Source organism: Ceratotherium simum, chromosome 18 (assembly GCF_057802395.1).
Source record: "Ceratotherium simum simum isolate JZ-2026a chromosome 18, ASM5780239v1, whole genome shotgun sequence".
Classification (NCBI taxonomy): domain Eukaryota; kingdom Metazoa; phylum Chordata; class Mammalia; order Perissodactyla; family Rhinocerotidae; genus Ceratotherium; species Ceratotherium simum.
The window spans coordinates 55077128-55092664 of record NC_141917.1 but is presented as its reverse complement, the minus strand read 5'-3'; the positions used below and the strand labels follow the sequence as shown (position 1 = coordinate 55092664).

Sequence of the window (15537 nt, the reverse complement as noted above, 5' to 3'; positions counted from 1 at the left end):
GGAAGATTTCCCACCTTGTTCCAGATAATTTACTCATTAATGAAGGTGTAACACTTACATCAAAAGAGCAGGACTCCATAGGGGACAAATAGGAAAACAATTTATTCTTTCCCCTCATGTTCCTTTAATAGACATCTGCAAAATCCTAGCTCCTCTGTCCTGTGGATGAAATCACAAGCAGTTCCATAATCTTGGTTACTCTTAGATAATAAATGTCCTTTATTCACTTTGAGAACCAAGAAGTTCTCTGGGTTTGATACTTAACCCTCCAATAATATTCTCCAAAGAAATCCTCTTTTTTCCTCTCAGCCTCTCTTCAATTTTTTTTTTGTGTGTGTGAGAAGACTGGCTCTGAGCTAACATCCATTGCCAATCCTCGTCTTTTTGCTGAGGAAGATTAGCTCTGAGCTAACATCTGTGCCCATTTTTCTCCATTTTGTATATGGGACACTGCCACAGCATTGCTTGATGAGTGGTGTGTATGTGCGCACCCAAGATCCGAACCCGGGAACCCCAGGCCACTGAAGCTGAGTGTGTGAACTTAACCACTATGCCACCAGGCCAGCCCCACTCTTCAATTTTTTACATCATTGAAGTAAAGGATGAGTCAAGTCTCTTAAAATAGTCACCTTCTTTGTAAATCCTGAAGAGCAGCATTAAGTTCTTTGGCATGGAGGGGAAGGGGAATTCTCAATATTTGTTCTCTGCCTTTAGAGCTACCTCAGCCCAATATGAGATTAAAGAGTTCCATTTTATCATCCTCTTACAAAGGCTAAATTTGACTTTTTCTTAGCTTTATCTCTTTGAGTTACACAGAATTTTCAGCCTGCTGAAACTGCCAATTCTTTTTCACATGTGAAGTTCCTAAATCTCCCCATGATGAACTCGTGTAACTAGATTTAGGGGTCCATGTGGAGGACATTATATTTGTCCTCATGACATTTATTTTTCCTGGACTCTAGATGGTACCGTAGCCCCCTTCTTATGTCTTGCCTTGGGAAAAGCCAAGTCTAATATTACTGTTGCTGTACCGTCTGAGTTCTCAATATCTTCTCTCCAAACAGAAAAAACACTTTCCACTCCGCTGGTCCAGGAAGGGAAGAGACAAATTGCTACAGCGTTGGAATCAACCCGCTGCTCTGAAATCCTGAGAAGACTCATTTGGAGTGGAGAAGTAGCACTCCGCAGGCAATTTAAGCCCTAATTTTCAGGAAACCGACAGACACCCTCAGCGTTGCTCAGGCCCCGTACGAGGCCCTGTGTCTCCGCCCTCATCCAGTCGTCGTCTGGCGTCTCTTCTCTCCAGCCAGTCGGCATCGCCGGGAGCAATCTAATTCCGTTAGTCCTCGCCCCCTGACAATCTGTGGGCGGTGCCGCGCGCTGCAGCCAGTCACACCCAAGCGTGGCCTACCAGTGCCCTCTGTGACGGCCAGTATGGCGGGGCGGGACAGTATATAAGAGACCCTGGGCTGTGCTCTGCCGGTGGTTAGGGAACTATGCGCGCTGCGTTTGGGCTCCTCCGCTCGTCTCTGAGGGGCAGCGGACGTGAAGGAGAAGGAAACCGGCAGCCGGGACACTCGCCAACGGGAATGTTGCAGCAGTAGGGTTGCTTGCCGCCGCTGCGGCGGGGGGCGCGGCGGAGCGCGCGACGCTGGTTGCGGGGCGACATTGTGTTCCAGGTGCTGAAGCAACAGCTGCCCAGCGACGCCGTGGTCGTGCTACACGTGGTGGAGCGGGACCTCTTTGACCAGATCGTACGCGAGGCGACCTGGCTCAGGTGGGAGGGCGCTGATGAGCGCGGTGAGCGCCGGGCCGTGGGTCCTGCCGAGACCCGCGCCGCGCTCCGGTCGCTCCTGCCCTCGAGCTGCGCTTTGTGTCCGCGCGTCTCCCTTCCCGGCACGTGGCCGGCGGGTGTCTGGCGCGCTAGACGCTCTAGTTCGGAGGGGTGGGCCTTGCGTGTGCGCCCCACCCCCACCCCCCAAACCCCCCACCCCGAGACAGGCAGCCCTGCCGAATAATTGCGGAAAATCGGAGATTTACAGATATAGCTCGGTTATCATTCAGGATGTAGCAGAGATGCGTGCACCTGGGCCTTGGGTGTGTTGCAGAAGAAATGAAGGTGTTTCCAGAGTAATGCCCAGGGAAGGAGAAAACATTTGCAAGTCAGGGAAGTCATGGGTGCAGGAAAAGGTCCAAGCAGACGTGGGAGGTTGGAATCCAGGCACCCGGGAACTCCTGCTGCCTCACCCCCTGGCGAAGTCAGAAATAAAGGAAAATCTGATTCGCTCTGAGTAGAACCTGGCTTGTATACTGCTTTGTTGGGTGGAAGTCTTCACTGGGTGGGTGTGCTGGGTAAGGAGAGCCCCCAAGATGGGGTTCCTCCGATAGATGAAGTGCTCTGTCTCCTGCCCTTCCTCCCCGCCCCCGACTGCTTCCCCAGTTCAATATTTCTCCTTTTAGTCGTCTTCATCCCCTGTACCAGGCGTTTGCACTGCTGGGCCCGTGTGCATTCAAATGAGATAAGAAGTGAGGCCAGAAGGGCAAGTAAAGGGTGCTGACAAAATGCTAGTCACCTAAGCCAGGCTTACTAGGGGAAGAGGAGCCTGAGATGAGGGCTAAAAGGTAAAGAGCCCTCCCACCACCATACATGCGCCCTGTATTTTTCTCCTGCCACGTCCTGGTGAGCTAGAACTCAATTCTGGAATTCCCCGCTGCTTTCCTCTCATTCGGCTCTGCTTCCTGTGTTTATCCTTTTCCTCTCATCTCTGTTTTCTCTCATTCCTGTTTTATTCTCTCCATTTACTGACGTTTCTTCTCTTGTTTTACTTCTAACTACCCTTTTTCCTCCTTTCTGGCCTTTATTGCATATTCCCCTCTTTTTCTTTCCTTTTGTCTTCTCCCCTTTTTCTTTCCTCATTTCATCTTTCTCTGTACCTAGAAAGTTTTACATCTGGGCCCAAAATGGATCCAACCAATCCTCTTCTGCCATCTGCTAGCATCAGACTTCTAATACAGAAGAATGTGTAAGATACCATCACTTTGAAATCCTTTCTCCTAATTCTGTTCTTGTTGCATTCCCCTCCTGGTCTGCTCACCATCATATTTGGGTGGTTCTCAAAATGAACCATCTCTCCTTGCTTCCACCTACCAGGACCTGGTGAATCTTGCCATCCTCAGACTGCCCATTCAACTGGTGAGAACTGAAGCCCCTTCCACCAGTGAGAACTGGGAAACATGGTTGTAATTCCCTCATTGTCAGTCTTCAGTTTACTCTCTGCAGGAGCACCACAACAGCTTGTGGCTAAACTTTCCATCTGGAGCGCTGAGCAGAGAGTGTAGTCTACTGGATTAGAGTGTTGGGCTTCATGCTGCATCATCCTTGACACCCTTTAGGCTTTCTCCTAAACTCATGAAGAGGCTAACCACAGCATCCCTTTTCTCCTAAGCCAAAACCCTAATGAAACATGCTCTACCTTAAAAGCTAAATGGACAGGACTTGATCACAAAGCATCTCTAAGAATCTCCAAAGCTTGCTATAGCTGTGTGTAAAAATGGTCCCCATCAGTGTCCCTCCCGTTGCCCTATTTAGAAGGCCTGGGAAAGGTGAAAAGGAGGTAGACTGCTAACAGCTCTAGCAGTAAAATAAAGTGAGAAAAGTTGTGGGTTGAGGACATGCGTTGGGAAGAACTTTTGTTGTAAGGTTTGCCTCTGGTTATGCCAACCCTCTCCCTGAGCTATGAAGACACCCAGCATGATGCCCAACACATAAATCCCTGCCCCTCAGCCTTCTCCACCAGGCACCTAAATCTGGCTACTACATCTGTTGAGATGACTACACCACCACCCAGTATTTCAAATTTATTAACTCAAGTCTTGATATTCTGAAGGCAGTAATTTCAGACTAGAAAACAGAACTGAGATCTGGGTGGACACTGGGAAAAGGAGATGCGACCTGAAAGTTGCTTGGTAGCAAGCAAGAAGTGGATGGTGTTCAAGGGGCATACAAGAAAATTGTTGGAGAGAAGTGAGGTGGTTCACATCTCCGCTGACATCTAAATAAGGCTGTTTTTCCTTGGAAGGCTTTAAGATAACAGAATGAACAATGAAATGGAGGTGGCTGTGGGGAATGGCTTGGAGGAAACACCATCTCCCCTGCCATGTGCACCACTGCAATCCAACACGGAGAGAGGAAGAGGGGTGACAGAGCACTGTGGGAGGCTTTTTAGAAGCTACTATAAGAGCCTCTTTCTATAACCAGAGCATCTAGACCTCCTGAGATCCCTTCCCCCAACCACCACCACCATATAGTGGAGCCTAGGAGATGGCAGTGGTGATTCTGTGTGAGTTCTTCAGACTCCCCAAGACCACCACGAGTTGGGAACCTGGGCCTTGCTGACCTATCAAAGTTCAAAGTTTATCTTGGAGGATTCTCTTCTTGGAAGAGGGCAGGATGGGGGAGGGGAAGGAGAAAGGTCAAAGGAAAACAGAGAAACAACTTAAAGCTTGAGGGAAAGACTGGAGGCACTAAGAGGACGTGGGGCAAAAGGTCCAAGAGCAAGAAGAAAGGATTCCCTCTAAATCTAAATCAGATGATCCTGTCCAAGCTCCTCCTCTTCATTATTGTTCCATCCTCCACCCTACAACTCCTACCCTGTGCTAGCCTGGCACCACCTCCTCCTCAGCTTGCCCAGACTTCTTGCCCTGCTCATCCTCTCGCCTTAACCCAACTCCCTACAACAAAGTAAGAAGACCCCTTAACACAAGTCCACAGGCATTGTTATCTCGTACATGAGCGACATGTGCAACTACTTCCAGGAGGTGAAACAGAGCAAGAAGGCAGCCCAGCAGACCTAGACCCAGAGCCAGGGGCAGAGCCAGGGGCATTGCCTGTAAGGAATTTAAATTAAAAAAGTAAAACCAAATAAGTCAGTGTGATTTTTATTACCACCATACTCTGTCAATCATAAACAATGTCAGTGATAAAATACTTCTAGGTAAAATCTTCTGGTGGTGTAAGTTCTAAACCATTGTAGACTTACAATTGTAGGTTGAGTTAATTTGTCTATCTCGAGATCCTAATGCTTCACTTAGCACATCCTTATTATTTATCCTTTAGTAAACATTGTATTCTACATAGATGTTAATTTGGAGAATTTCCATTACTGAGTCAGCTCTGGACACAGGCCCATTCAGCTACACAGGCTCACTTCCAAAGTAAGTTCCTAACAGTTGGTTTGGAACCACTTAAGCTCACTTTGGGCACAGACAACCTCTCCATGGCCTAAGGTACCACATATACCTGTGTTTAAACAGTGGATTAGAAATAAACCATAGCACAGTGGTTATAAATATGGAGAATCAACTTGAGTTCAACAATTCTGTCATTCTACATAGCCGCTTGCTTGGAAGCTAAAACAGTGAAACAAAGTGTGAACTGTGAAGTGTAATATATTTGGTAAGTACAAATTTTAGTTTATGCATGAAAAATTTTACTGAATTTGAACACTTTTTAAAATTGAAAAATTTACAATGAATGAATCTAGAACATAAAACATTATATCAGTCAAATGTCATCTTCTTTAAAGCTTTCCCTGGTCCTGCCCAGGCAGTCCTAAAAGCTGTATCTTTTTGCTACCTGGCAACATTTCAGCACCTCTTTCAGATTCTTCTAGATATTTCAAGCATCTTGCTTTCTAACACCATCTATCTTTCTAGTTTACTCCTTCTGGTCTACTCCTGACCCCACTGGGACTCCAGCCTGTCACCCTGTCACTGACCCACTCCACCTCTGTCCTCCCTTCTCTCCTTGCCCAGCTTCCAGACCAGGTTCTACCATTGTAGTCACTCCCCTGGCACACACTCTTATGTTCTGGCCCCCTGTCCCTGAGTCTTAATCACTTGGCAAGAAGCCTTTGCTACTGTCCCTATCACACTCAGGTGGCAATCTGAGGCCAACTCTTTCCTAGACACAATGGCTTCCCCGTGCCCCACACCTCCACCCCAGCCATCTCCATCTTTTCTATCGCTAATTTTCTCTTCACTTCAGGGGTTCTTAGCCTGGGATTCCAGTGCATAGAATTCAGGGGCCCATGAATTTGGATGGGAAACAATTTATGTCATTATCTTCACTAACCTCTAGCTGAAATTGAGTATCTCCTTCCATTAACAATGGAGACAGTAAACCACAGTAGTATTAGCAGGACATATTGTCATGAATAAAAATCATAGATATTTTTATATCACATTACAGTTGTTGCAGATATTTCAGAATGTCATTTATACTTATCACTAATTAAAAATGCTACTATATCTTGTTATTTAATGTATTGATAAATAAGCATACATATTACTATATCACAAATTAATTTTAGCATTTTGATAACAGAATTTCGACATAATTAGTTTCCTTTGTAATCCTATTTATTTTGTCTTATGCATTTAAAAACATTATGAGGGAACTTCCTCAACATGATAAAGGGCATGTATGAAAAACCCACAGCTAACATTATAGTTAAAGGGGAAAGACTGAAAGCTTTCCCTCTAAGATCACAAACAAGACAAAGATGTCTACTTTCACCACTGTTATTCAATATTGTGGTAAGAATCTATCCAAAGCAATTAGGCAATTAGGAAAATAGAAGCCACCCAAATTGGAAAGGAAGAAGTAAAACTTTCTTTAGTTGCAGATGACATGATCATACTATATATAAAAGAATTACCAAAGAATCCACAAAAAAAACTACTAGAGCTAATAAACAAGTTTAGCAAAGTTGCAGGGTACAAGATCAAAATACAAAATTCTGTTGTATTTCTATACACCAGCAATTCCATTTACAACATAAAACAATTCCATTTACAATAGCCCCACGGAATAAAATACCTACACATAAATTTAACCAAGAACATGAAAGACTTATACATTGAAAACTATAAAACACTCCTGAAATAAACACCTAAATAAATGGAAAAATATCCCATGTTCATGGAGTAGAACACTTAATATTGTTGAGTCAATACTAACCAAAGTGATGTACAGATTCATGCAATCTTTAACAAAATCCCAATGGTCTTTTTTTTTCTTTTGTGGAAATGGAAAAGCCAATCTTCAAATGCATCTGGAATTGCAAAGGCCCTCAAATAGCCAAAATAATCTTGAACAAAAAGAACAAAGTTGGAGGACTCACACTTCCTGATTTCAAAACTTACTACCAAGCTACAACAAAAGTCATCAAAACAGTGTGGTACTGGCATAAAGATAGACATATAGACCACTGGAATAGAACTGAGAGTCCAGAAATAAGCCCAATATCTATGGTCAATTGATTTTGAACAATGGGGAAAGAATAGTCTCTTCAACAAATGGTGTTAGAACAATTGGATATCCATATGCAAAGAATGGAATTTGACATCTATCTCATACCACATACAGAAATTAACCCCAAATGGATCAATGACCTAAATATAAGAGCTAAAATCATAAAACTATTAGTGAAAAAGAGGGGTAAATCTTCATGACCTTGGATTTGGCAATGGATTCTTAGATATGATACCAAAAGCATGAGCAACAAAATAAAAATAGATAAATTATAATTAATCAAAATTAAAAACTTTTATGCATCAAGGATCTTATGAAGAAAGTGAAAAGACAACCTACAGAATGGGAGAAAATATTTGCAAGGCTTCTAGCTATTAAAGGTCTAGTATCCACACTATATAAAGAACTCTTACAACTCAATAACAAGAAGAAAATCAACCCAATTTAAAAAATGAACAAAGGAATAGACATTTCTCCAAAGAAGATATACAAATGGCCAAGAAGCACAAGAAAAGATGTTAGTTTTTAGGGAAATACAAATCAAAACCACAGTGACGCACCACTGCATACCCACTGGGTGGCTATAATTAAAAAAAAAGGAAAATAGGAGAAATTGGAAGGCTCATACATTGCTGGTAGAAATGTAAAGTAGTTCAGCTGCTGTGGAAAACAGATTGCAGGTTTCTCAAAAAGTTAAACATAGAATTACCAGTGACCTAGCAATTTTATTCTTAGGTATATACCCCAAAGAATTGAAAACAGTGAGAAATGAGTAAGAGAAACCTCAGCTAAATTGGAGTTGGGAAGGCCTGTAGGGGGAGCTCTCAAGCCATATCATACATCTTCAATTATTCCAAACAGGAAAAGACCTAGGCTTGCTTCCCAGACAGAAAGTACCACTACTTTACTACTGAAGGAAGATTTCTCTCCCCACCCAGCAACAGCTCATCCAATGAGAAACACCACAGCTCAACCTGTGAAAAGCCATTTCTGCCCTGAACTGTTATTTCCCCACAATGGGCTTTCACTTAGAACATCCCCTTCCTACTCGTCCTTTTGATCTATGAAAGCAAGCTCCCCTCCTTTGTTCTCTGGATTTGCTTGTGCTTCGCGGTAGTATGCACATCCTGAGTTGCAATTCTTTTGGCTAGTCCCAAATAAACTTGTCTTGAGAGTAAAATAACTGGTGAATTTATTTTTTTAAGTTGACAACAGGTACTTAAGCATATGTACACACATGTTCATAGAAGAATTATTCACAATAGCTAAAGTTGCCCAAATGTCCATCAATGGACAAATTGTGGTATATCCATACAATGGAATATTATTCAGCCATAAAAAGGAATGAAATACTAAAACATGCTACAATATGGATGCACACTTACTGTGTGTGCTAAGTAAAAGGAGCCACACACAAAAGGTCACATATTGTATGACTCCATTTATATGAAATATCCAGAATAGATACATTCATAAACATGGATAGCAGATTGGTGGTTGCCAGGGGTTAGAGGAAGGGGAAAATGGGGAATGCAATAGACTGAATTGTGATCTTCCAAATTTACATGTTGAAGCCCTAACCCCCAATGTGATGGTATTTTAAACAGTTTTTTATTTATTTATTTTTTTCCCCCAAAGCCCCAGTAGATAGTTGTATGTCATAGTTGCTGTGATGGTATTTTAAGTTGAGGCCTTCAGGAGCTAATTAGGTTTATATGCGGTCATGAAGGTAGGGCCCTCAGAATTGTGAGAAAATAAACTTTTGTTAATTAAGCCACCCAGTCTGTGGTATTTTGTTATGGCAGCCCAAGCTGACTAAGACAGAGATTAACTGCTCAACAGGTATGAGGTGTCCTTTTGGGATAATGAAACTATTTTGGAAATTAAATAGAGATAGTGGTTATACAACATTGTGAATGTGCTAAATGCTGCTTTGAATGGTTAATTTTATCTTATGTCAATTTCACCTTAACGTTTTTAAAACAAACAAACAAAAAACACAAGAAATTTTCTGTGGGCTTCATCACATGGCCAGAGGGGTTCAAAGAACATTGAGAAGCCCAGCAACACCGGATCATTCCCATCAGTATGGCACACCACATAATACCTGTTTTCAAACAAACCCAAATCCTTTTTTGATCATGTGGTCTCCTGTAGCTAGCATTCCATTTTGCTGATCCCCTTTATAGCAGAATGCTTCTCAAAGGAGGTCAATATGTGCTGTTACCACCTCCAATCTGCCCTCCATCCTCACCAGAACCCTGCTCCACTGGGTCCTCATCTTACTCCCTTCTGCAGCATTGGATGTTTGATCCCTCCCTTCTCCTCTACACTTTCTCCACATGCCTTTCACAATACCAGACTCTCTACTTTTCCTCTCTTCCCTACCGGCCATTCTTTCTCAGCCTTCTATGCTGCTTCCTCTTCTTTCTTAACTTATTGGAATGTCCCAGGGCTCAGTCCTTGGCCTCTATCCCCACTTCCCAGTGAGCTCATCCTGTTTCATGGCTTTAAATACAATCTATTGGCCAAGAACCTTCTACTTTACATCTCCCACTGGACCTCTCCCCTGTACTCCAGATGCTTGTATCTGTTTACTTGACTCTTCTAACAGGCATCTTAAACTTGAAGATCAAAAACCATAATCGCCCTCCTCCACAATCTGCCTCCTGCCAGCCTTCCCTATTGGCCAAATGTTCAGGCCCCAAATCCAGGAGTTACATGCTATTTCTTTACTTCTTCACATCAACAAATCCTGTTGGCTCCACCTTCAGAATATGTCCAGAATTCGAATCTCTCTCACCACCTGGCTTGCTGCCACCCAGTCCAGTCCAAAGGGGCTTGCAGTAGCCTCTCAATTGCTCTCCCTGCTTTACTCTTGCGCTCTACAGTCTACTCTCCATATGGCAGGTAGAAGATCCTTGGAAAGCAGGCCATATCTTACCACACCTCAGCTCAAAACTCTTCTCTTCACTCAATGTCAATCTACAGGCTGACACTAGGCCCTCTCACTCAGTTCCAGTCATATTGTCTGTTTTGCATTCCTTGCTGGCCTTTGCATCTGCTCTTCCGTCTCCCCTCAGATATTTTATGTGGTTGCCCCTTGACTCTCTCCAAATTTTTGCTCAAAAGGCACATCCAGAGAGGCCTTCTGAACCACCTGCATCTCCCTCTACCCTCCTTTCTCTGCTTTATTTTTCTTCATAGTCCTTATCACTCCCAACATATAATTATTTTGTTTATTCCAGATCTTTCTATGCTGGAATGTGAGCTTCTTGAGCACAGATATTTTGTTTTCTTCTCTGCCGTATCCCCAGTCCTTGTCCTCCAGGGTCTCAGGTAAAGCCAGGGCATTTTCTGGGCAAGCTAGAGGGAATAAAGGCAAACCAAGCATGTTGAGCAAAAGGCAGCTAGCTCATTGAGGCACATGGGAGACTGGAGGTGAAGGAAGGCTTATCAGAAGGTCCTGAAGGCCAAGTAGGGCCCCCAGAGGAATTAGGATATTATTGTGAAGGTTATAGAAAACACACCTCCCCTTCTGCCAATGCTCATGTCCTCCCTTCAGTCAGGGCTCCAGTGCTAAGAAATGATTATCCAAAACCTGGAAACAGAAAAGAGATTACTAGTGACAAAGACTCTCTGTTTGATCAAATCTTAGTCAGGCTCATCTGAGCCCTCTTTTCAACTAGGGCCCTCTTTTCAACCTTGGACTTCCATGTCCATCCTTGCAGAGTCTAATTTTAATAAGAATCCTACCAGGTCAGTTTAGCAAGAATCTCCCGACCCTTGATATCTGATCACCCCCCATATCTAATCAAATTCCTCATCCTCCACCGTCCTCCAGGTGATATCTGATGACCCTGGCTTGCCTTCAGTAGAAATCCTGTTAGGTCAGTGTAGCAAGAAATCTCTCTACCCTTGAAGTCTCCTCTTGGTCATTTTCCATCCATTGACCCCCACTCTGCTCCTTGGCTATAAATCCTCACTTGTCTTTGCCGTATTTGGAATTGAGCCCAGTTCTATATGAGGTCTCTTATCCCCTATTGTAATAGTTCCTGGATAAAATCTGTTTTTACTGCTTTTAACTACTGTCTCGTTCTGGTTCTCTTGGACAGTATGTGTCCTTAGAGTGGAGTGCTTAGCATTGTCTAGCAGACCTTTTGGGGATTATCTGATTCCGTGTGTGCACCTTTGACTGACTTCTATTGACTTGACTATTTTACAGTTCTATAGTGGTAAAGGTTAACTTGTAGAAAACTGATAGTAATGCAAATGGTTTCTGTCTGAGAGCAAGGCCAAAAATTCCTGTTTATAGCAATACAAATAAAATTTGTCAAGAGATGCACCTGATTTCTCTCGGGTAGAAAAAAATAACCTCAAAGTAGGAACCATAATCTTAAACATCACAGTTTATTACCCTTGGGATATTAACCCACTATCCATCTGTTAGCAATCTCTTTTCAACATTCCTTTGGCTGACTGATTATTTAAAAAATCTCTTCAAAATCCCCTTTGAATTGGTTATAACATTGTACAGGGCCCTTCATTAATGAATTTAATAAAATCTTGATATATGTGCATCATATGTTTGTGTGAGAGTCATGTGTTTTATTTTTTGAAAATAATTTTAGCAAAATTCACCTCAATGAGGCCTTACTTGACCACCCCAGCCTAAAAATAGAACTCCACCATTTCATTGCCCTGCTTTTGTTTCATCCTCACAGCCAGTATATTTGTGCTGATTGTCTCCCTCACTAGCAGTCAGCTTGCCAGGGCAAGGGTTTCTGTGCTTGTTCACTGCTATATCTTCGGTGGGTCCTCAATAAAGAATGAATGAATGAGTGGTATGTGGTCTGGAGCAGAGGAGTTGGGCCTTCGCATTTTTTAAAGCACACTTGCTGTCTTTCCATTCTTGCTAACTGCTCCCCTGAATTCTTTTTCCATTAGGCCTGACTTTTGGAATTCCGTGTTTGTCTCAGCCTTGTCCAATTTTAGCAAAGATCCTGCTAAATAAGTTTAGACAGAATCTCCCATCCTTGATATCTGATCACCCTGGATATCTAACGGGGTTCCTCACGCTCCATCACCACCCCCCCACCCAGGCGATGGTTCATTCTGCCTTCAGCAAGAATCCTGTCAGGTCGGTTTAGATGGAATTCCCCCCTTAGCCTCGATGATGTTTTCTCTTACTAATTTTCCATCCACTGACCGCCGCGCCGCTCCTTAGCTATAAATTTCCACTTTTTCTTGTATCCGGAGTTGAGTCAAATCTCTCTCCCCCTCACTGCAAGATCCCATTGCAGTGGTCCCTACAGCTATCCTGATAGCCCCCCTTGAATAAAGTCTTCCTTACAGTGCTTTAACAACTGTCATGAAGGAATAATTTTTTTATTTTACACTGGTCCCCATCATCTCTAACCACGGCTGTGTGACTTGTCAGAGGAAGAGGCGTGGACCTTGAAGGATGGGCATGCCAGGGACAAATAGGCAGGAAGCCCTAATAATAATGAAAACAACACCAGCAACAACAGCAATCACTTGCCACTTAACTCTGTGGCAAGTGTATTTCCATGTGCTTTCCGTGTATTGTTAATTCCATGTATTAACTAAATTAACTTAGTAGCTGGAGTTTCCCCAGAGAGGGGCGGGTATATGCGGCGGGAGCCACGGGTCTGGCAGAGGCGGATCGCCGGAGTCGGTAGCTGCCTGGCGCTTTCCTTTGCTTTTGCTACTACAGTTTTCTGTCTTTACAGGGTCGGGCGCCTGCGCAGTGGTCACTTACTCCTCTGGTTTTCTAGAGGGATTGCGCTTGCCTCTGGAAGTCCGGTTCGATTCCCGGCTGGGAGAGGGAGGATGAACAGCCTCGGGTGCATTGTAGATCCGGCGTCCTCTAGAGCTCCGTAGCGAGAGCCAGGCGCGCAACGGCCCTGGCCAGGCGGCTGGGACGCCAGCCTGCCTTGGTGGTGCGGCAGGGCAGCGCAGCCAGCCGGCACAGGAAGCAGGCTTTACAAGGGCAGCATAGCTTTCGGGTGTCAGGATGGCCGAGTGGTCTAAGGCGCCAGACTCAAGGTGCTCACCTTGCCTACGGGCGTTCTGGTCTCCGAATGGAGGCGTGGGTTCGAATCCCACTCCTGACATGGTTGTTTTGTTTTCCTCTAAGGGAACTCAGAACTTTCTCGGTGACCGCTGGCATTTTCTTCTCTTTTCCGAGAAGGCGGCCATACTTAGACTCTACCTGTTGTGGCTGTCTTTCACTGCCCATTTTTCTGGATTTGCAAAGGTCAAGCAGCTGCCTGAATAGAGAGGGAAGTACTTTACCCGGAGTTCACCCAATCACATTTGCGGACATTTGTGCGTCACGGCTAACCCGTTTAATATAGCTTGTTACAACCCAAACAGCTACCAGCTCCCTGGTGGTCTAGTGGTTAGGATTCGGCGCTCTCACCGCCGCGGCCCGGGTTCGATTCCCGGTCAGGGAAACAGTTTCGCTTTCTCCTTTTTCTTTTTCCTCTCTCATTTCAAATAGTCATGTATTTGATAACATTCTCTTTCGGCAAAGTAATTATAGGAGGTGAGCGTTATTGCAGTTAATGAGTGCCAGTTGTGTGTCAGGCGTAGTACCTACAATATCTTAATTAGGAAGGGAAGAACGATACAGGCAGCACTAAAGGATCCAAAAGATAACCCTGGGGATGCCATAAGTGCCTGGTCTTCTAATGCCTGGGTTTAAAAAGTCTCCCCAAGCGTCCGAAAGGCCATTAGAACGGCACGTGCCACCTAAAGGGATGGCTCAGGAGGGTCTTAGCTCCTCACAATGGCTCAGGCAATTGTCGCTATGTAAAGAAGTCAAGTAATTCTCCCGCACCCCAATATCTACCTTTTTATTTTGAAAATAAATTAAAATAATGACACAACGAACACCGGTGTTCTCTCTGCCTAGATACCACATTGGTTACTATTTCGCCACATTTTTTTCTCTCTTTCCGTAGAGCTTCCCCAGCCTCCCACCCATTTGACAGTTGCAGACATCATTACACTACTGCATGTCACACCGAAGAAAATCAACATTAATATGTCATCATATGCCAGTCTACACTCAAATTTCCCCCAGCTGCTCCCCAAATATTTTTTATAGGTGCTTTTAAAAAATTTTGTTCTAGGAATTTTCATTGCCCTGTGAAAAATAAACATATTTTAATAATAAAATACTTAAATTACACATTTAAGTTCTATCTTCCTAACATTTGTAAAATATTCTGAGCCTTTATGCCTAATTTGTTATTTTTCAAAGTATTCATTTCTCCCTGGACACATTTTCTAGACCTCCAGGCCAGGACTGCCTTAGGATAAACTCTACCTCCGTATTATAAGCTGGCTTTCCAGATGGCCCCAAGCCTTGGACAAAGAATTTTGCCACTGCTTTACTGTGCCCTAGCAGTTGGCTTTTTTGTAATCCAGCCTAGTGTGGAGAATAGCGCAGTGAGCGAAGGCTAGGTCAGCGGTCACGTTGAGCTGAGTTCAAGTCCTGACTGTGCCCTTCTAGTTAAAGGCAAGTTGTTTACCTTCTCTAAGCCTTACTTTTCTCATCCCTATAACCCGTCAACCAAAGGATAAAGAAGAAAGCAAATAAAATTCTATCTAATCTTTAAGTTTTAGTTTGAAATCTTCCCTCGTCTTCAAAAGGAATTGGAAGGAATCTAAACATACGTAAGAACAAAGGGGGAAAAAACACGCTGGAAGGACAGACATCTAAATGTAACTGCAATTTTCTATAAGTGGTATGATTATGAAAATTTTTAATTTTCTTTGTTGTAATTTCATGCATATGCTGATTTTTCTACCATGGGTATATAGAATTTATTAGCTGAAGAATAATACACTTTATTTGAAAAACTGCTCACATCTTAGACAAAACTCAACTCAAAATGAATCATAGATTTAAATGTAACACATAAACTATAAAACTTTTAGAAGAAAACAGGAGAAAACCTTCAGGACCTAGAGCTTAGTGAAGAGTTCTTAGAAATAACAACAAAAGCACAATCCAAAAAAGAAAGCATCATTAAATCAGACCTCATCAATGTTAAAAACTTATTCTGCAAAAGACCCTGTTAAGAGGATGAAAAGACAAGCTTCAGACCAAAAAAAATATTCGCAAACCACATATCTGACAAAGGACTCATATCTAGGTTATATAGAGAACTCTCAAAACTCAATGGTAA

The 15537-nt window shown here is 43.3% G+C and overlaps 2 non-coding genes across 2 annotated transcripts; both read left to right on the top strand.

Moving 5' to 3' along the window:
- The first annotated feature begins 13346 nt into the window (after nt 1-13346).
- On the top strand, nt 13347-13452 carry TRNAL-CAA (transfer RNA leucine (anticodon CAA)). The gene is made up of 2 exons: nt 13347-13384; nt 13407-13452. It is a non-coding gene; the product is annotated as a tRNA-Leu (tRNA).
- A 270-nt stretch (nt 13453-13722) lies between these two features.
- Nucleotides 13723-13794, top strand: TRNAE-CUC (transfer RNA glutamic acid (anticodon CUC)). Its single transcript has one exon. It is a non-coding gene; the product is annotated as a tRNA-Glu (tRNA).
- The last annotated feature ends 1743 nt before the right edge of the window (nt 13795-15537 follow it).